The sequence below is a fragment of the Mustela putorius genome, unplaced genomic scaffold (genome assembly GCF_011764305.1).
Source record: "Mustela putorius furo isolate JIRA1106 unplaced genomic scaffold, ASM1176430v1.1 tig00003848_pilon_pilon_pilon, whole genome shotgun sequence".
Lineage (NCBI taxonomy): Eukaryota > Metazoa > Chordata > Mammalia > Carnivora > Mustelidae > Mustela > Mustela putorius.
The window spans coordinates 720,798-729,849 of record NW_025422001.1 but is presented as its reverse complement, the minus strand read 5'-3'; positions in this window follow the sequence as shown (position 1 = coordinate 729,849).

Here is a 9,052-nt window from a genome sequence, read left to right as displayed (position 1 = left end):
ATTTTTATTTATTTTTTTAATAGTTTCAGGTGAACACTCTTTTTTTTTCTTGGAAGATTTTATTTATTTATTTGACAGAGATCACAAGTAGGCAGAGAGGCAGGCAGAGAGAAAGAGGAGGAAGCAGGCTTCCTACTGAGCAGAGAGCCCGATGTGGGGCTTGATCCCAGGACCTGGGATTGTGACCTGAGCCAAAGGAAGAGGCTTTAACCCACTGAGCCACCCAGGCGCCCTGGTAATACTTAAAAAAAAAAATTTTTTTTTAATTTATTTGACAGAGAGAGAGAGACATCACAAGTAGGCAGAGAGGCAGGCAGAGGGGAGGGGAAGCAGGCTTCCCGCAGAGTGGAGAGCCTGATGCGGGGCTCAATTCCAGGATACTGAGATCACAACCTGAGCTGAAGGCAGAGGCTTAATCCACTGAGCCACCCAGGTGCCCCGGTAAGTCTTTTAATGTACTCTTGGATTTGATTGTCCAGTACTTTCCTGAGAATTTTTGTATTCATCTTTATCAGGGATATGGGACTGTTATTCTTCTTTGTCATGGGTTCTTTGTCTGGTTTTGAAATCAAGGTAATGTGGATTCATAGGAGCTTAGAAGTTTTATTTTCATTTCTGTTTTTTAGAACAGTTCCAGAAGAATAGTTATTTACTTTTTTTTAAATGTTTGGTAGAATTCCCCTGGGACACCATCTGCCCTTTTATTTGGCAGGAGATTTTTTAAACTGATTCAATTTCATTACTGGTTTTAGTCTGTTCAAATAACCTATTTTTCCTGTTCCAGTTTTTGCACTTCGTATGTTTTCAGGAACTCACCCATTTATTTCAGATTGCCCCATTTGTTTGCATATAATTTTTCATAATATTCTCTTATAATTCTTTTATTTCTCTCTCATTCATGATTTTATTTATTTAAGAATTGTCTTTGTTCTCTTGGAAAGTCTGGCTATGGGTTTATTAGTTTTATTATTTATTTCAATGAACCATCTTTTACTTTTTTGATCCATTCTTCTGTTCTTTTTGTTTCCATATTGTTTACTTCTGCTCTAATCTTTATTATTTCAGTTCTAGTGGTGTTAGGCTCTAAGTGCTGTTCTTATTCTTGTTCCTTTAGGTGTAAGGTTAGGTTGTGCAAATGACATTTTTCTCGCTTCTTGAGATAAACTTGTATTGCAGTATATTTCCCTCTAAGGACTGTCTTTGCTGCATCCCAAAGATTCTGAAGTGTCTTTGTTTTGTTTTATTCTCATTTTCATATATTTGCATGTAATTTTTCGTTCTTTAATTTCCTAGAAAACCCATTCACTTTTTATAAGATTGTATTTTATTTTAAATAAACATATAATGTACTTTTATCCCCAGGGGTACAGGTCTGTGAATCGCCAGGCTAACACACGTCACAGCACTCACCATAGCACATACCTTCCCCAATTTCCATAAACCCACCCCCCTCTCCCAACCATCCTCCCCCCAGCAACCCTCACTATGTTTTCTGAGATTAAGAGTCGTTTATTGTTTCTCTCCCTCCCAATCCTATCCTGTTTCATTTATTCTTCTCATACCCCATTAAGCCACTTAACCCCCTTTACCCCCCTAACCCCCCCCATGTTGCATTTCTACTTCCTCATATAAGGGAGAACATATGAGAGTTGTCTTTCTCCGATTGACATATTTCACTAAGCATGATAACCTCTAGTTCCATCCACGTTGTCGCAAATGGCAAGATTTCATTTCTTTTGATGGCTGCATAGTATTCCACTGTGTGTGTGTGTGTGTGTGTGTGTGTGTGTGTGTATATCACTTATTTATCCATTCATCTGTTGATGGACACCTAGGCTCTTTCCATAGTTTGGCTATTGTAGACATTGTTACTATAAACATTCAGGTGTACATACCCCTTTGGATCACTATGTTTGTATCTTTAGGGTAAATACCCAGTAGTGAAATTTCTGGGTCATAGGGTAGTTCTATTTTCAACATTTTGAGACAGCTCCATGCTGTTTTCCAGAGTGGTTGCACCAGATTGCATTCCCACCAACAGTGTAGGAGTGTTCCCCTTTCTCCACATCCTCGCCTTTGTCATTTCCTGACTTGTTAATTTTAGCCATTCTGACTGGTGTGAGGTGATATATCATTGTGGTTTTGATTTGTATTTCCCTGATGCCAAGTGATGTGGAGCATTTTCTCATGTGTCTGTTGGCCATCTGGATGACTTTTTTGCAGAAATATCTGTTCATGTCTTCTGCCTATTTCTTGATTAGATTCTTTGTTCTTTGGGTGTTGAGTTTGCTAAGTTCTTTATAGATTTTGGACACTAGACCTTTATCTTATATGTCATTTGCAAATATCTTCTCCCATTCTGTCAGTTGTCTTTTAGTTTTGTTGACTGTTTCCTTTGCTGTACAAAAGCTTTTGATCTTGATGAAATCCCAATAGTTCATTTTTGCCCTTGCTTCCCTTGCCTTTGGTGATGTTCCTAGGAAGATGTTGCTACGGCTAAGGTCGAAGAGGTTGCTGCCTGTGTTCTCCTCAAGGATTTTGATGGAATCCTTTCTCACATTTAGGTCCTTTATCCATTTTGATTTTATTTTCATTTGTGGTGTAAGGAAATGCTCCAATTTCATTTTTCTGCATGTTGCTGTCCAATTTTCCAAACACCATTTACTGAAGAGGCTGTCTTTTTTCCATCAGACATTCTTTCCTGCTTTGTCAAATACTAGTTGAACATAGAGTTGAGGGTCTATTTCTGGGCTTTCTATTCTGTTCCATTGATCTATGTGTCTGTTTTTGTGCCAGTACCATGCTGTCTTGATGATGACAGCTTTGTAATAGAGCTTGAAGTCCGGGATTGTGATGCCACCAACGTTGACTTTCTTTTTCAATATTCTTTTGGCTATCCGAGGTCTTTTCTGGTTCCACATAAATTTTAGGGTTATTTGTTCCATTTCATTGGGAAAAAATGGATGGTATTTTGATAGGAATTGCATTAAATGTGTAGACTACTTTAGGTAGTATAGATATTTTCACAATATGTGCTCTTTCAATCCAGGAGCATGGAACGTTTTTCCATTTCTTTGTGTCTTCCTCAATGTCTTTCATGAATACTTTATAGTTTTCTGAGTATAGATTCTTAGCTTCTTTGGTTAGGTTTATTCCTAGGTATCTTATAGTTTTGGGTGCAACGGTAAATGGGATTGACTCCTTAATTTCTTTTTCTTCGGTCTTATTGTTGATGCAGAGAAATGCAACTGATTTCTGTGCATTGATTTTATATCCTGACACTTTACTGAATTCACGTATAAGTTCTAGCAGTTTTGGAGTGGAGACTTTTGGGTTTTCCACATATAGTATCATATCATCTGTGAAGAGTGATAGTTTGACTACTTCTTTGCCAATTTGGATGCCTTTAATTTCCTTTTGTTGTCTGAACTGCTGAGCTAGGAATTCTAGTACTATGTTGAATAGCAGTGGTGATAATGGACATCCCTGCCATGTTCCTGAACTTAGCAGAAAAGCTTTCAGTTTTTCTCCATTGAGAATGATATTTGTGGTGGGTTTTTCATAGATGGCTATGATGATATTGAGGTATGTGCCCTCTATCCCTACACTTTGAAGAGTTTTGATCAGGAAGGGATGCTGTACTTTGTCAAATGCTTTTTCAGCATCTACTGAGAGTATCATATGGTTCTTGTTTTTTCTTTTATTAATGTATTGTATCACATTGATTGATTTGCGGATGTTGAACCAACCTTGCAGCCCTGGAATAAATCCCACTTGGTCGTGGTGAATAATCCTTTTAATGTACTATTGAATCCTTTTGGCTAGAATTTTGGTGAGGATTTTTGCATCTGTGTTCATCAAGGATATGGGTCTGTAGTTTTCTTTTTAGATGGGATCCTTGTCTCGTTTTGGGATCAAGGTGCTGCTGGCCTTAAAATGAGTTTCGAAGTTTTCCCTCCATTTCTATTTTTATGGGACAGTTTCAGGAGAATAGGAATTCGTTCTTCTTTAAATGTTTGGTAGAGGGGTGCCTGGGTGGCTCAGTGGGTTAAGCCTCTGCCTTTTGATCCGGCCATAATCCCAGGGTCCTGGGATAGAGCCCCACATTGGGCTCTCTGCTCAGCAGGGAGCCTGCTTCCTCCTTTCTCTCTGCCTACTTGCTGTGATCTCTGTCTGTCAAATAAATAAATAAAATCTTTAAGAAATAAATAAATAAACAAATAAATAAATGTTTGGTAGAATTCCCCCAGGAAGCCATCTGGCCCTGGGCTTTTGTTTGTTTGGAGATTTTTGATGACTGTTTCAATCTCCTTACTGGTTATGGGTCTGTTTAAGTTCTCTATTTCTTCCTAGTTCAGTTGAGGTAATTTATATATCTCTAGGAATGCATCCATTTCTTCCAGATTTTCAAATTTGTTGGCGTAGAGTTGCTCATGGTATGATTTTATTTCTTTGTGTCCTTTCTCTTTTCTTTTTGATAAGTCTGGCCAGGGGTTTATCAATCTTATTAATTCTTTCAAAGAACCAGGTCCTAGTTTAGTTGATTTGTTCTATTGGTTTTTTTTTTTTTGTTTGTTTGTTTGTTTCTATTTCATTGATTCCTGCTCTGATCTTTATGATTTCTCTTCCCCTGCTGGGTTTAGGCTTTCTTTCTTGTTCTTTCTCCAGCTCCTTTAGGTGTGGGATTACATTGTGTACTTGAGACCTTTCTTGTTTCTTGAGAAAGGCTTGTACCACTATATATTTTCCTCTCAGGACTGCCTTTGCTGTATCCCACAGATTTTGAACCGTTGTGTTTTCATTATCATTTGTTTCCATGAGTTTTTTCAATTTTTCTTTAATTTCCCGGTTGACCCATTCATTCTTTAGAAGGATGCTGTTTAGTCTCCATGTATTTGGGTTCTTTTCAAATTTCCTCTTGTTATTGATTTCTAGCTTCAGAGCATTGTGGTCTGAAAAGATGCAGGGAATGATCCCAATCTTTTGATACCAGTTGAGACCTGATTTAGGACCGAGGATGTGATCTATTCTGGAGAATGTTCCATGTGCACCAGAGAAGAATGTGTATTCTGTTGCTTTGGGATGAAATGTTCTGAATATATCTGTGATGTCCATCTGGTCCAGTGTGTCATTTAAGGCCTTTATTTCCTTGTGGATCTTCTGCTTGGATGATCTGTCCATTTCAGTGAGAGGAGTGTTAAAGTTCCCTACTATTATTGTATTATTGTTGATGTGTTTCTTTGATTTTGCTATTAATTGGTTTATATAGTCGGCTGCTCCCACGTTGGGGGCATAGATATTTAAATTTGTTAGATCTTCTTCTTGGACAGACCCTTTGAGTATGATATAGTGTCCTTCCTCATCTCTTATTATAGTCTTTAGCTTAAAATCTAATTGACCTAATATAAGGATGGCCACCCCTGCTTTCTTCTGATGTCCATTAGCATGGTAAATTGTTTTCCACCCCCTCACTTTAAATCGGAGGCGTCGTCGGATCTGAAATGAGTTTGTAGGCAACATATAGATGGGTTTTGTTTTTTTATCCATTCTTATACCCTGTGTCTTTTGATTGGGGCATTTAGTCCGTTAACATTCAGGGTAACTATTGAGAGATATGAATTTAGTGCCATTGTATTGCCTGTAAGGTGACTGTTACTGTATATGGTCTCTGTTCCTTTCTGATCTACTACTTTTAGGCTCTCTCTTTGCTTAGAGGACCCCTTTCAATATTTCCTGTAGAGCTGGTTTGGTGTTTGCAAATTCTTTCAGTTTTTGTTTGTCCTGGAAGCTTTTTAACTCTCCTCCTATTTTCAGTGATAGCCTAGCTGCATAGAGTATTTTTGGCTGCATGTTTTTCTCGTTTAGTGCACTGAATATATCATGCCAGCTCTTTCTGGCCTGCCAGGTCTCTGTGGATAAGTTTGCTGCCAATCTAATATTTTTACCATTGTATGTTACAGACTTCTTTTCCTGTGCTGCTTTCAGTATTTTCTCTTTGTCACTAAGACTTGTAAATTTTACTATTAGGTGACGGAGTGTGGGCTATTCTTATTGATTTTGAGGGGCATCCTCTGCACCTCCTGAATTTTGATGCTTGTTCCCTTTGTTATATAGGGGAAATTCTTCCCAATAATTCTCTCCAGTATACGTTCTGCTCCCCTCTCTCGTTCTTCTTCTTCTGGAATCCCAATTATTCTAATGTTGTTTCGTCTTATGGTGTCACTTATCTCTCGAATTTTCCCCTTGTGGTCCAGTAGCTGTTTGTCCCTCTTTTGCTCAGCTTCTTTCTTCTCTTTCATTTGGTCTTCTATATCACTAACTCTTTCTTTTGCCTCATTTATCCTAGCAGTGAGTGCCTCCATTTTTTATTGCACCTCAATAGCTTTTTTTATTTCAACTTGTTTAGATTTTAGTTCTTTTATTTCTCCAGAAAGGGCTTTTATATCTCCCAAGAGGGTTTCTCTAATATCTTCCATGCCTTTTTTGAGCCCAGATAGAACCTTGAGAATTGTCATTCTGAACTCTAGATCTGACATATTACTAATGTCTGTATTGACTAGGTCCCTAGCCTTCGGTACTGCCTCTTGTTCTTTTTTTTTTGTGGTGAATTGTTCCGCCTTGTCATTTTGTCCAGATAAGAGTATATGAAGGAGCAAGTAAAATACTAAAAGGGTGGTAACGACCCCAGGAAAATATGCTTTGACCAAATCAGAAGAGATCCCAAATCATGAGGGGGGAGAAAGGGGATAAAAAGAGGTTCAGAAAGAAAGAAAGAAAAAAAAAGAAAAGAATTTTAAAAAGAAAACAAATAAAGAAAAGTATAAAAAAGAAATATATATATATATATATATATATATATTAGATAAACTAGTTAAAAAACGTTAAAAAAGAAAAGGGTAAAAAAAAATTAGCAGAAGGAGAGAAAAAAATGAAAAAGAAAAATAATTAAATTAACTGCAAGACTAAAGAATCATAGGGAGAAAGCCATGAGTTCCGTGATTTGCTTTCTCCTCCTCTGGAATTCTGCTGCTCTCCTTGGTATTGAAATTGCACTCCTTGGTAGGTGAACTTGGTCTTGGCTGGATTTCTTGTTGATCTTATGGGGGAGGGGCCTGTTGTAGTGATTCTCAAGTGTCTTTGCCCCAGGTGGAATTGTACCACCCTTACCAGGGGCCAGGCTGAGTAATCCACTCGGGTTTGCTTTCAGGAGCTTTTGTTCCCTGAGCGTTTTCCGTAGAGTTCTGGAGGACAGGAATACAAATGGCGGCCTCCTGGTCTCTGGCCTGGAGGAGCCGAGAGCCCGGGGCCCCACTCCTCAGTGCACTGTCAGAGAACAGCGCCCAGTAACTCCCATCTGCCTGACCTCCGGCAGCGCTCTGAGCTCACGGGGCCTGCGACTGGTTCAAGGTAACCCCCAGCTGTGATCTCACTGTCAGCTCTGTCTCTGTAGCCGGCTTCCCCGTTCTAATACCTGTAAGCTCTGCGACCCTCAGACACCCCTGATCCTTCTGTGACCCTGCAGGACTTTAGGCCACGCTGATCCCGTGTGGCCTTCACCCCGGTTTAGCCTCTGGATCGATGTCCCTCAGTGGAACAGACTTTTAAAAGTCCTGATTTTGTGCTCCATTGCTCCACCACTTGCCGGGAGCCGGCCCCTCCCCCCAGGGTCTCTCTTCCCGTCTCCTTGGATTCACTTCTCCGCCAGTCCTACCTTTCAGAAAGTGGTTGTTTTACTGTTTCTAGAATTGCTGTTCTTCTTCTCTTCAATCTGCCGATGGATTTGTAGGTGTTTGCAATCTTTAGATAAGCTATCTAGCTGATCTCCTGCTAGCTGAAGTAGTCTCAGCCTGCTACTTCTCTGCCATCTTGACTCCCCTCAAATTTATTCTTAATGAAAACTATAAAACACCACTATTTTCCCTATCCCTATATGTAGATGAGAAAATTCAATTATTTTAACAGAGAAACACTGTTTTCAATTCTCTGTCCCAGGATCCTAAACATACTACCTAAGTGATGAGAGCCAGACAAATTTAACAAAGCAAATTCAGAGCCAAAACTTTTGTGGGAGACAGCAAGCTATAGTAGCATGAAAAGATTTTGTAATTATAAAACTGGAATTCGAATTTTAATTCTATACAACATATTAGTTGACCTTTAGGAACTCATTTGCATTGTACTATGTCTTAGTTTCCTTGTTTTCAAAACAGGTAGAAAACTGATGCCTACTACAACAATGTATAATACCATTACAATGGTGGTTATAAACACACTTCCTAAAATTGTGACTGACCACTTCCAAGTTATGCTGCCAGAATTTGAGTGTTTAAAGCTCAAAGAACCAAAACAATTACCTCCAATCTTTTCACCACCAAGACCTATTAATTTGTTGAAAAATTATTTTGCTTGAAAAAAAAAATCTACCAAAACATTTTGGTCAGGAACTGAAACCCTTAGAATATAAGAAAGCTAAGCAGAGTTTACTAATGAAATTATTAGTCAAGAATAACTTTTCCAAAAAGCATTTAAATGATTTTTTGTAGAAATACTTCTTTATGAAGCATTATTATATTTAAAAACATGCTTCAAAGATCAGAAGAAAGATGAAATAATAGTAAAAAAAAAAAAAAGCTGCATTTCCCACCTTCCTCTTGAGTAGAACAAGATCATTATTTTCTACTATATAGCTTATGAACCAGCCATATTAGTCCAAATTATAAGAATGAAGTGCTGGCAATATAGCAGAGGTCCTTGCATCCCCAGCAAGTATGTTTTCCACAAGTAAATTAGGAGCAAGGGAGTAATTATGGGGGAAAAATTATACTAAAAGGACAGCATTTGGAATAAATGTACAAATATAAAAGGATATATTAGTTAAAAGTAATTTGATAGAATAGATTATATCCACAGTAACCAATTAAGTAACAAAATATCAACACAAGAATAAAACACAAAAATCAAAACAAGAATAAAAGCCTTCAAACATCACATTTACCAATACATCCTAAATGAATGCAAAAGGAACAAATCTAATTACCACATATTGTTATCT